Below are 13,518 nucleotides of genomic sequence, written 5' to 3' on the forward strand. Positions count from 1 at the left end.
CTGCTTTATGCTGTTCAAAATATTTGCAGAGAAAAGAGACAATAGGACACGACCTTCAGAGCCATATTGCAATGGAGTCTATTTACTAGCTACATAGCTCTGAAATATTTAAAGCTGCAGTGCCCTTCACTTTTTTTAATCTATGACGACAAAGCAGATCAATCGCAGCTGAAACTGGGCCACACAGAAGATTTGCAATTTTAATGCAGAATGAAACCTGTCATGGTGTGAAATCCATTTTAAGTTGAAAAAAGCAGAGCATGCATTTGTGGTTATATCTATACAAGGTGAAGCGAATCTCAAATTTCTTCTAGGTTAGCTTTTTCAGTCGCGGACAAATGGAAGCCTTCTGTTTTGAAATACAGTGAAATCATTCATAGGTGCTTTCTCTTTAGGTAGTTGCTTTCTCAACAAAGTATGAACTCTCAAACATTTTTAACTTATCAGTATGGTAAGAATAGCATCTAGATTGACACATAGCATTAGTATTAGAAACAAAGTTTAAAAAAAAACCACAAACCCAAACACACTAAACCAAACACCCCCCCCCATTACTTTAAGAAATTTTTGAAGTAAAATATAGGCATTCCTGTGCACTTTCCAGTCCCATTCAAAGAAGGCACCTTATAGTTAGCCCTGAAATTTCATTTTGCTGCTTCATTCTGTTTAAAGGGAGAGTTGCTAATTTTTTATTGGCTACCCTAAATGAAGGCGGAGTGGCTTCTAGTGAACTGCTGGTCAATGCCTCTGTAGCACTGAAGTCTGGAGAAAGATTATATTTTAGACACAATATGCTGTGTGAAACTATGTTGCACAAGTACAGCAACACAAAAGCTAGTGAATATAGCTCCCAGTTATTTTTTAGGATTGGGAAATGTGTTTCAATTTATAATTATTCTTTTCTTTAAGTTGTCTACATCTAAGACAATTCTGGTAAATTTGAATTAGTAGGGCAAATGACAGTAAATAGTCTTATTTCTGTGGTTTGGTTGTGAGATACATCTTTAATGAATACACAACTTTATTATTGTGACATGTAAATTGTCACAGATTAAACTAGCAGGTATTTAGTCACCACTAGGAAAAAGAAGTACATACATGTTTTTAAAGAAAAGTTCTTTTAATTTTAAAATTAAGGTTTTGAAAAGCTAAGGTATTAGCTGATATGTAAATTTGGAAACTTGTTTTCTTCTCTGTGAATTTAACCGGATATTTTCCTGTGCAACTGAAAGCAAATACTTAGACTACTCTCAACACCAGCTGGAATAACAGTCTGATTTCAGAGACTCAGAAACTTTGTATTTTTTTTCCTGTTAGGCTCTTTTTAAATACAAACTGCTGAATTTTGTGTACGAGATTGTAATCTGGATTAATGCTGATTGCTGCTATATTTAACAAATTGCCAAAGAAGTCTTGAAACCTTACTACTATTGATAGGTGTAAACTGTTTAGTTATATTGATAAAAATGAAATTCAAATTCATATAAGAGTTTAATGTTTGCTGCATGGGTTCTGGTTGCCTTTTTTTCCTTCTTCTTCTCTCCCCCCTGCCACCCCCTGTCCCCTGAAATTGGGCAATATGTTGACACAGTTGACACAGTAAGTTCTGCTTGTCAGCACTGTCAAGTAATTCTGGAAAGTTTGTCCATGTATATCTGCCACCCCTCATAACTCAGCGTTTTTGATCTGCTTCAGAAATACCTTTCAGTTAACTTGCTAGCAACACGTTAATGCACATTAGTAAGTTCTTTGTGCTAACCTGTTCTTTTCTCTTACATTGAGATTATAAGACTTTTTAAAATGTGTGGTTTATATTTCACTAATTCCTTAATAAGATATGAAGCCTAAGATGTTCTAAGTAAAAAGAAAAATATTAATATGTTCACCAGGTGAATTAACATCAGTGATACCTATTTTTTAATTAAGGTCTTTGCAGTGATCAAAGATTTTAAGCAGAAAACTTCTGTAATCAAGGTTTGTGTTCTGAGTCTGTAATATTTGAAGACAGCTCATACTCAGCTAGTAATATATCTAGTTCTAGGAAAAAGTGTTGAATTTGAAAATGTTTCTCTTAGAACATGTATATAAAGCAATATGCTAGATGTCTTCATCCCCAAATTTGAGTAATACAGTAGTGCACCTTGTATGTCAAAATCAATTGGTGTCTGTCTGGAGGAGTTGTGCTGCAGAACATATCAGAACATTTGAAATATCAGTTGGTAGGAATTCTGTTGGCATCTGCGTTGTGATTGGTGTTGACCGGCAACTAAAACTGCTTTGAAGGAGGCTGGTTTCATATACTTCCTGAGGAAAATTGGTTGCATGATATAAAAAAATTTTGAAGATACAAAGCTGATAGTCGAAAGGGAAAAGAAAAGAAGCAGTTGGTCTGGAATGAAAGGTAATGTAGCAAAGAAGAATCAGAGATAAGATCAAAGGAATACATGTGGAACAAGGCCAGATAAGAAATACAGAAATGTGGCCAGTTTGTTCTTCTGAATATCCTTCAGCTTCTGAGTGCTTCAGGCGAAGGTCTTCTGTTGTGATTGTCGTGTGACACACAGTAGTGTTGTGCCATTATGCTAGGTGATCCTAATTTCTGGTATTTGAGGCTGACATTAACTTATTGTCTTTGGGACCTGGGCAACGGTTCAGTTCCTTTTTACAGCATAGTGGTGGGGCTTGAAGAGAGCTATTGTCATCTTGTGCTTCTGAGCTGCTCCCAGGATTCCCTTTTCTTTCACTTCTCTCAGGTAAACAGTGTATTTCTTTTGGCTTTTGGCCATATGAAGATACTGGGACACAGCTTGTGGGGTTAGGAGGATTGATAGTGCCTGAAATAGACCCTTGGAAGCATGGATAAGAAATTCTCTTGACGGTGGAGAAGATAGAGAAGGAATTAAATGTTTGGAGACCAGAATGCTAATTAAGGAAGTCTACCCTGTGGATTTTTAATAATAACAATACTATAACGATTTCCTAGAAATTGTTCAAGTTTTGCTGCTTTCCGAGTAATGTTCTTTAGAAACAGTAAAAAATGCACAATTGCAAGTTTTAGATTGAAAAAAGGCATATCAATTTTGTGCTCTGAAGATTCTAGTGTACATCAAGTCATTCTTGGCAGCTTTACTGATAAATATTTCTGTGGCAGAAATAAAGGAGGTGGTATTTATTGTGGATAAAGATAGTTTAAACATGCTGTTTTTTGCAGGGAGGCTGAGAAAGGATTGGGAGGGGGGAGGGGAGGGTGTTTTGGTGTTTGGTTTTTTTCCCCTCATTGATTTCAGTAGGAACTAGTCTGGACCCAGATAAAATTATAAGATAAATTTAGAAATTATATAAAACTTAAATATTTCATACTTAAACAAAATGCAAATCCAAACATGCACTGAGTTTTTGTACTAATATATGTATATATGCATGAATATATGTTTTTATGAATATATATGTATACATTTAGATACAGATACCCTAATTAGTAATACATTAACAGGCCAAGTACTTTGCCATGTGTTGTACTAAACACACTGTAGTTGTTTGTTGAGTGAAATGAAGGGCAAAGGAACGGACACTGTATGATGTTTATAATTCCAGTGTGACTTTTGGTTGATGATTAATACACAGCTCCTTAAGCTGCTTTCTTTAAACATTTTAAGTTCTTCACCCCTGTGGTATTAGTCCACACTTAGCTTTCTCCATGCCAATACAGATTGATATTCAAAATAAATTATGTGCGCACACACACATGCATACATGTAAATATACATGCATATGTACTAAACTAATGCAGAGTAATTTTTGTCTTCAAGTCCTAGGGAAAAGAATACTAAATACCCTATTAACTTTGATTTTATAATGTTTGTGCTAACTTCCACACAGGCAATTAATTGGCTGTAGCTTATTTGTCGTAGTTCTGTTTCTTAACACTACAGTAATTTGAAATGCATATTAGGATATCTCGTGTGTGTGTGTGTTAAAAATGACTGAATTAAAATGAGTTCAAGTATTGGAACATCCATGAGTGCAACAAATACAGTTTTATATTTAAGAGTAAAGGAGTTTTACTCCTTTGGCTAATGCACTCTGGTGACTGTCATTTTAAAGTCTTTGTTAAAATTTTTTTCCAATCAAATAGTTGTATGCAATAAGTCTACTTTTAGTTTAATTTTAAAGATTAATTTTTAAAACACTATATTTCCGTATTCTAAATTTGACATACTGGGCTCTAGCTTCCTGACAGTTTAGTGGGTAACCGTACTTAGTAGCATTACTGGTATCTTGAAGACTATTTCTTAACGTGTAGTCTAATCTTAATTTTTCTTACATGATGACACACAAATACTGGCAGCCTGCAACTTTATGAACAACAACAACAAAATAATAAAAAGGACTTAGTTGTGGTGGAAGTAAGTTAGTCCACTTCTCTTTTTTTTCCTTCTCCTTTCTTATATGTTTCTGTTGTTGCTATTAACTAGCACAATAAGTAGCCTGATTCTGAATATTAAAATGTGAGAATGCATGTCATGGTATCTCAGTAGTCTTCCAGTGTAACAGATACAAGCAATACATGACATTCTAACCTTAGTAGTTGTGAAGTATTTCACAATTTTTGTTAGATTTTAAATTTGATTGAGTTCTAAATGTCTGCGTTTTCAGATTTATTAAAATAGAGTAACAGTACAGAAGAAAAAGCATGTCTGTTTCATATTTAAAGTGTGATAATTTGAGCACTAACTATGTTTTGATTAGTCTTGATTGTAAGTAACCAATTGAATCATAGATAAGCCCTCGACGTTAGTGAACGTAGAGCAAAGGTGCGAGTTCCGTATGTAGTTGATATTCTGAGCAGCTCCATATATAGGCAGGACTTCCTTAAAAACATTAAAGATACTAATATAGGACAATGAATCAGTAATTTAGTCTTAAAGGTTTGATAAATGAATTACCTGTCTTTCCTGTGGGAAGTAAGCTATAAGGTGAAGGGCATGGCAGTTTATTTTGCTATTTCTTTTCTTTGATCATCTTCCCCAGTTTTCATTTTTTTGCCTAGAGGCTACTTTTGTGAATTGAATGCAAGAGGAAGAGAGACCTGGAAGAGTAATGTTTTCCAGTTCCAGGTGATTTTCAAGAAGAAAATATGAGTTTGAGTAGATCATAAACATTTCCATTTCTTAGTAGTTGGTAAAATAGCTGCCTTTTCATTAAGATTATACCAAAGGGAAGCAACAAGATAGCAATACTTAGTTTAAAGTTATGTGGTGATCTTGAACTGTATGCATCTGAGTTTTGCTTGTACTTGGTAGACTACTGTGCTTTCAAAAAACCTTTAAATTAGGCTGAAGAGAAAAACATCATACCAACACTATTCAGGGATGACCTTTGAGAGAGGCTCTAATGGTCTCTGGCCTTTATTTGTTTTTCTTTTTGCTACTGATCACTTGAAATAGTGTTACAAGTTTGAAAACAGTATTAATAAATAAAAGATGCTTGTCCTAAAAATTTAATCAAAACATTACTCCAAGCTGTGGCATAAGCCCCCACAGGAAATAAAGGCCTTTACAAATTTCACTGTTTTTTTCAAAATAAGGATGCCGCTTTGATTTTCCTTTTGCTTTTATCATAGTAACATGTAATATGTTATTTAGGGAAAAGGATCTGTTCAAGACCTGTAGCATAATGGCAGTTAGCAGACTTTAGATAGAAGTATCTCTTTCCGCTTTCTTTTCCCTATTTTCCCCCCCACTCTGTCTTCTCAAGTCCCAGAAATCAATATTGAAAGCTTTTCATGTATAATTGTTAGCTGCTGAAAATGGAGTACCATATTCTTTAGGCTTGAGAGGATTGTTTACTTGTATTCCATGTCTTCAAAAAATCATGGTTTTATTGTCAGAAGATATCAAAAACTGGTAAAGAAACTCTGTGTGATCTTTAAAAGGGAGGAACAATAGAAGTAGGTGGAAGTTACTGCCTTCTCTTAGGGGTAATTGGGCTGTTGTGCCCTTCTAGGTTATTGCAAGCCTAGTTAAGCGCTTAGTTTCACAAGATGCTGCCTTGAAGTAGTTCTTACCAATTCTCATCTCAACCTACTTGTTTGGTACGGTGGGATAGAATAAAATTTCAGGAAGGCCAGGAAACAGTTCTCTAATTCCTGCTTACTCAGCATAAGGTCAGCTAAATTTTTTCCACGGAAAACAATTGTAATTAAGTAATACTTGCTTTAGAACTACATTGGTAAAGTAGGTTTTGCTGTTACTGAGGTAATTTGCCTCTTTTTCATACTTAAGCTAAACCTATTTTTTCAGCAACTGTACAGGTTGAAATTAATAGTTCTCCATTCTCATTTTCTAACAAGTATGTCAGAGCAATGTTTAGATTTAGTTTTTAGGCTGTTGTGACTTATTTGCATCCTGTAACTAAATTTAGGGTACCTTTACCATGTTTTGTTTCATTATTTCTTCTTTATTTAATTTTTCCCTGTTTCATTTAGTAGAAATTTGTAAGAAATGCAAAAGCATTGCTTTTAAGCAATTATTAGAATATTGTACATACTGATAGTAAGCAGGTGTCTCAAAGTAGTTAGATGAATGTACTATTTTTGTATATAGAAATAGATCTTCATTTGTGTAATCTTTTTATTATTACTTGCAAATTTTACACTTTTAAAAAAGGCAAGTTGTGAAACGCCACAGAAACTTTGCCTGTGCATCTTCAAACTTGGTCAACATTTTCATTTTCATAAGCTTCAATTCTATGATTCTGTCTTTTCCTCTAAGTTCCCAGTAGCATTTGTAAAACACAGCTAATTTATAACTTTGTCTTCCTCATTGTTTAATGTGGCTTTGTCTCTTTATTGCATGCTTTTCAAACTCATCCCAGAGATAAAATTTGCAATTTTTCTAAGATACATAGAAGAGAAGCACTGTGCTGATCAGGATGGATATTGGTCTGCTTTGTCATAACAGTATTAGGAGAAGGGGTGATGTGATCTCTATTCTACGGATGTAAATAAGAGGCACAGAGTTTGGAGAAGTAATTCTCAATGTTTAAACTGAGAAGACTGAAATATTTAGTGCATATAGCTCTTTGAAAGTAGAACAGTCATTGACTGTCTTTTAAGTTTGCTGCTTGTGTGAGGCTTGTGCCTCAAATTAGGCACCAAGAAGTAAAGAAAACAAATTGTCACCTGTGACAAGTTTTAGTTTAAGTTACATGCCAATTATTCAGGAATTAAGAACTTTTCATCAGGGAAGAGAAAAGAAGCAAAATATTTAATTTCCTTAATTGTGAGACCCACTTTTCTCTTCCTTCAACTGCCTATGTAATTTTCTGTACGTCTTCCAAATTCTGCAAAAAACCAACATAGAACTTCTATGAACAAACAGCCTCTTAATTATTCATAAATATCACTGATGGGCACTGGATGAGATAGGGATTTTGTCAGAAAAATGGTTTTGAAACTTAGCTATAGTTTATGCATGCAAAATGGTAGAACTTGAATTGCACAGGCAGTCTTACTCCTGCACTTCCTGACTTTTTTTTGTATGGCTTTGCAAAATTTGCAAGGATTGCCGTTTTCTTTTAAATTTCCTAGAGCTTAAGTAAAGTACTTAAGCAAACCCACATGATTCATAAAGTTGGAGTCTTTTGATCAACTATACAGATTGCTTTTGGTTTAACAAGGTTAATGAAAGTAGTGTGTACAGAGCACATACTGTCAGTAGGTTTCAGTTTTGGGTTAAGTGTGATTTTTGTGGGCATGGCCCCTTTTTTGTCTTATCCAGCCTTGAACTGTTCAGCTCCCTTAATTTGAACTTTCAAACTTCCCTTCTTTCACTTCTTTCTGTTCCTGCTTTTTGATCCCCTTTTTTACTGAGGCTTCTCATTTGAGTTGGCCTTCCCTATTCCCCTTTCAATGTCAAAGCCTGAAGTTAGAGGGGAAAACCCGGTAAACCCCTGCAGTCATAAGCTGAATTGTGTTCACTTACTTTGTAGGCATTACTTGTTTGCAAACCTAATAGCATGAGGGGTTTTATGTAGGTTTAAACAAATTCAGGGAGAATGGAGTTTTCAGAAATATTAGCTAGCAGTTCTAAATTTTAGAAATTTAGAAATTTTAACCAAGTGATAACTTAGTCTGAACTTTGCTGAACTGATTTTGTTTCCCCATCCCCACACCCAGGTTCTAGAATACGTGACTTGAGATTTTCACACAGATTGACGGAAAAACACTTCTGACATAAAATAAGAAAAGCATTATGCCTTTAACGTGTTATCCTTTATGCATACATTATTACTTTCACCTGGGATGGTGTTCTTTTATGAAATTTTAGACTATTATTTTTATGCCATATTTCTACAATTACTTTTTCTGATTATATTTAAAATCCTATTTTAAAAAATATTTATGTTTAGTTTGGCTTAGAAAGTTGCTCTATTATATTAAAATATCTAAGAACAATGCATTGCAAGGTGCTCTATGAAATGTTAGATAATCTCAAATTTTCAAGCCTGTCTTCCACTGATATGACCATGATCATCCAGTCATTCTTTTTCTATGTCTCTGTAACTTTCAAATTTTTCTATGTCTTTCCTATTAACCTAAAAAAAGATTAAAAAAATCAATCTTTCCAGACCATCCAATTAAGTATTAAAAAGGCAGTGTTAAGTTGAAAAAGAATTGACTGGAAAATTTAACCCTTATAAATAAGACAGTACTTGTGCTTTAGTTCAAGTATTGCATTTTTCTCATGCTCAGTAATATTTTTTAAAAATTTCCTAGGCAGGTATGACAAGCTCTTCTTGAATTGCTCTGAGCGGTTCTTGCTTGTACATTACTGGTAGTGCATTGAGGTCCAAGAGAGCTTAGTTTATCAGGCAGACACCTAGAATGTAAAAGACAGAAATCTAAACTTCTTTGTAAAGTTTATCATGTGCTAAATCACATGTTTATCATGTGTCATGCATACCCCCCTGATCACCGACTGGCAAACTGGTAACAACGGATGAGGAGAAGGCTGAGGTACTCAATAATTTCTTTGCCTCAGTATTCACTGGCAGTCTCTTTTCCCACACCTCTCGAGTGGATGGACAGCAAGACAGGGCCTGGAGGAGCAAAGTCCCTCCCACTGTCAGAGAAGATCGGGTTTGAGACCACCTGAGGAACCTGAACATACATAAGTCTATGGGACCTGACGAGATGCATCCCAGAGTCCTGAGAGAATTGTCTGATGTAGTTGCCAAGCCACTCATACTTGAAAATATTTTTACATACTTGAAAAGTCGTGGCAGTCAAGTGAAGTCCCTGGTGACTGGAAAAGGGGAAACATTGCACCCATTTTTAAAAAGGGTAGCAAGGAGGACCCTGGGAAGTACTGACCTGTCAGCCTCACCTCTGTGCCTGGGAAGATCATGGAATGGGTCCTCCTAGAAGCTATGCTAGGGCACATGGGGGACAGGGATGTGATTGAAGGCAGCCGGCATGCCTTCACCAAGGGCAAGTCCCGCCTGACCAACCTAGTGACCTTCTATGATGGAGTGACCACATCAGTGGACGAGGGAAGAGCTACAGCTGTTGCTTATCTGGACTTCTGTAAGGCCTTTGACATGGTTCCCCACCATATCCTTCTCTCTAAATTGGAGAGATATGGATTTGATGGGTGGACTGTTTGGTGGATGAGGAATTAGTTGGCTGGTCACACCCAGAGGGTAGTGGTCAATGGCTCAATGTCGAGATGGAGATTGGTGACGAGTGGTGTCCCTCAGGGGTCCATATTAGGACCAGTACTCTTTAATATCTTCATCAATGACACAGTGTGATCGAGTGCACCTTCAGCAAGTTTGCAGATGACACCAAGCTGAGTGGTGCGGATGACATGCTTGAGGGATGGGATGCCATCTAGAGGGACCTGGGCAAGCTCAAGAAGTGGGCCTGTGTGAACCTCATGTGCTTAGTAACCATTAAGATGTATGATAATGAAGTCTGTCAAATATTTGTAACATACTTCATGGTTTTGAAATTTTCTTTAAATTACTTATAAAGATACCTTTTGGTTTTATATTCTGATTATCGTAACAGTCTGATCTAATACTTCATCTTGCTAAATAATTCTCTTACTCATGTATTCTTTCTAGGATCATTTTGTTTCTTCTTGTGTCATTAAAAAAAAAAAAAATTTAAAATAGTGAAACCTCTCACAGTAACAGAAAAGGCTTTTCTTAAAACTCACAAAGCCCTAAGAGGCAGCTGACTGTAGAAGGACTAAGGCAGAACAAGAAGATAGAGGAAACAAGTCAGGGAGAAGAAAAAGTAGGATTTTTATAATACAAAGTGAAAGTGAAGTTGCGGTATTTTCGTATATGGTAATCCAAGATTACAATATACCTGTTCACTTTCTGTGGATGAGAATTTCTGCAGATAAAATCTTGCAAACCTTAGGCTGGGTTTGACATTTCAGTGGTAAGGGTCATCAGCTTGGTGGCTCCTGTTACATTTGGCTGCTAATAAATGAAGCTGTACCTGCGAATTCTGAGTAATAAAAGCAAACATAATTGTCAGCAGAGGTGAAGTAATATTTTTATGCAAGCTTTTGCAGTCTTACCTCCCTTGTCTAAACAGGAACATAATCTTCTGACATGGTTTTGCAAAGTAGAAATAGTAGATTACTTAATTTTTCTTATAGGCAAGGGGGAAGTAACTGACATTGTGTGCGCCATTTAAAACTACTTGAAAATGAATTGTAGTAAATTTTACAGTTTGTTTGGAAGGCTTTGCTTTCTAGAGAAACTGTAAAGTGTTCTTGCTGTTTCGCTTACATAGTAGCCTTGTTTGAATATAAACTTGAACTGGTCAGTGTTTCAGTCCTTGGCTCTGTTGGGGGTGTGGAGGAAGAGAAGTAATTTAAATGAACAAATAAAATGAAAATAGATTTTTAATGAGTACAGATGTGGATAGATGCAAAAGGCAACCCTCCTAAAAGTATATTTTTTTGTACGGCCTGCAATTTTGTTTACCTTTTCACACTTAACTTTTATACTTGTGGTTTATAGTTGTCCAGAAATTAAGAAACTTTTGTCTTCCTCCTTTGTGTGTCCTTCTTTCTGGTCAGTGAAGTCCCAGTTTATAGTGAAAATTGAGTCCTTGAGGTCATGACCTTGTAGTTAGTGCTATTAAATATCATCCTGCTTTGCTGCAGTTCTTCAAATTAATTCAAATCTTCAGTATGATGAGCTGATCTCCTCTGTATTGATGATATCTTGTAAATATTATTAGCATGTTCCTCCCTTTTCTGACTTCCTTCCTCTGAGTGGAGCTTGACACTATGAGTGGTGTTTGGATTGCTACGCTCTGTAGCAATCCCACCTGTTTCAGTTGCAAATACGCAGCTTTTGGTAACTTTGAAGCTGATCAAATAGTTAATAGCAAATGTTCTTAAGTTAAAATTTCAAACATAGTCACACTTTAGGAAAAGGATTGCCTCGTATCCCAGTGGCTATACAGGAGTCCTCCTCAACTCCTGTTTAGAAGTAGGTGCACAGCTTGAGAGAGCCTGTAGTCCTCTTTCCCTTATGAGAACGTGGCTCTGACAGCTTGGGATTCTATGATAGATTATGTCCTCGATAAAGTCCTAGGATGTAGAACTTTTGCTGCATAACTATTCTCAGTCTCCATTAGGAAGAAGGTGGCAGAGTGGATTTTTGTGTGTACCTCTTTAGAGGTTTTAAATTCTTGCAATTTGTTATGCATATTAATCATGTTGTAATAATATAAAGTTAGGACTTGGACAACTTACACAAGTAATTTTAGTAATTAAAAGTATATGGTACCTAAGAGGTTAAACATTTTCTTTAAATCCTGCTGGATGTCAAGTGACATCACTCTGAAAAGGTCACTTCCTTGTCATCTTTGGGAGCTGTTTTTCATTGAGAGTGTTTGTGGCCTGGTTTAGGTGTGTGGGTGAATATTGGTAAATGACCCCATCCCCCTGCTCTTACTGAACATTCCTGCTATACTTAACATTTTCTTGGCTTCCTTTTAGAAGTAAAAGGATATATTGGCATTGAAATGGCAAAATTAGCGTCCTTTCTAAGGGGAGTTCTCCAAACCAGGAGATCTTGTCCTATGTGAACAGGTGAAATATCTTCCCCCTTTTTTTTGTTGAAATAGCTATCTGGAGTTCTGGCACCTACAAGTTTTTTTGCTTAGGAGGCACTATTTCCCAAACATAACAGAAATGAAACAGGAGCCTGACTTAACATATGCCTGTTAGATATTATTTTAGTCACATTGTTCTTAAAAGCACAATGAGTTTGGGTGAAACAGTATTTTGTTTGTCATAAGGCTTAAACATTTCAATGACGCTATTTTTTTTTGACCTTACCAATACTGATCATCAGTGACATAGGATGTAATCGTGCACAAAACCACTGTTCCTGTTTCAGAGAAATCCTTGAGATTCCTTTACTGTGGTGGCCATAGTAAATGAAGCTACTGGGCAATGGTGCTCAGACATCTCTTTGACAGTTATTGCTTGTTTCTTTTCTGTCTCCCATTTTGTCTCATTATTCTATAATATCATGAGACAGACTGCTCCTATTGCAATTCTTTTCAAGACAATAACTTCCTTATACAGTATGTCTGTAATGTCTTTTACACTATGTGGTCCAGACTGCAAAGCATGATCATTCAGATCTTTTCATTCTGTAGCATCCCCACTACTCCCTTCTCCTCCATTTGCAGTCTTTGCATATTTGTAGTGCTTTCATCTTGTCGTTTGAGGCTTGCACTTAACTCATGCTGATTTAACTGGTGAGGTGTTGTTAGGTGAGTTAGTTTTTCCTTGCTATGCGTCACAGGCATCATTCTGCTGAACAGAGTGGTAGAAGCCCAAATGTAACTTATCAGTGTTGAACTCTTGCACAGCAGGCCAATGAACCAGTTAAATTATGTCATTTTAATAGCTCAAGGGTGTAATGAATGGCCTTGTAAATTCTACTGCTGACATCTTTTTTTTTCCACTTGCTTGTTTTTGTGAATTGATGATCATCTTGGGTGTAACTGCTTTAATCCTGTATTTTACAAGTGTAAGAACCATTTGTTACTGGAATCAGTAACTATAATAGAAAGTGGATACATCAGCTTTTTGAGATGCGTTCAGCAGCAGGACTGATGAGCAGATTTTTATCTAAAGCATCACACTGAACAAAATATGACTAAACATAAATCCTGTCAGTGAGTGCTCAGTCAGTTGTAATGTCTGCAGATCGTTCCTTACAGTAATGTATTGGGTGCAAGGATAATAGCTGTTCTGTAGATTCTTTTGGTTTTTTGGTTAGTGTGGGGGTTTTGTTTGTTTGGGTTTTTTAAACATAGTGTCTAATTGTTTTAATGGCAAAAGGAAGATGTTTGAAATATTAAGTGTGTTATATTTCTATTTGCGGGTAATTAACTGTTCCCTGTTGGAGCATTAGGTTAGGTGATTCAAGCATTTGACTAGGTGCTTTACTGTCTTTGACTCTGAG

At 36.0% G+C, this 13,518-nt stretch overlaps 1 protein-coding gene across 4 annotated transcripts in view; it reads left to right on the plus strand.

The window, feature by feature from the left end:
- Window positions 1–13,518, plus strand: part of CPEB3 (cytoplasmic polyadenylation element binding protein 3) — a gene marked incomplete at both ends in the record, with an annotated part of 88,548 nt that overhangs the window by 9,416 nt on the left and 65,614 nt on the right. The gene's annotated exons all lie outside the window — the stretch shown is intronic.

Source organism: Phaethon aethereus, assembly GCF_964289735.1.
Source record: "Phaethon aethereus genome assembly, chromosome: 7".
Taxonomy (NCBI): domain Eukaryota; kingdom Metazoa; phylum Chordata; class Aves; order Phaethontiformes; family Phaethontidae; genus Phaethon; species Phaethon aethereus.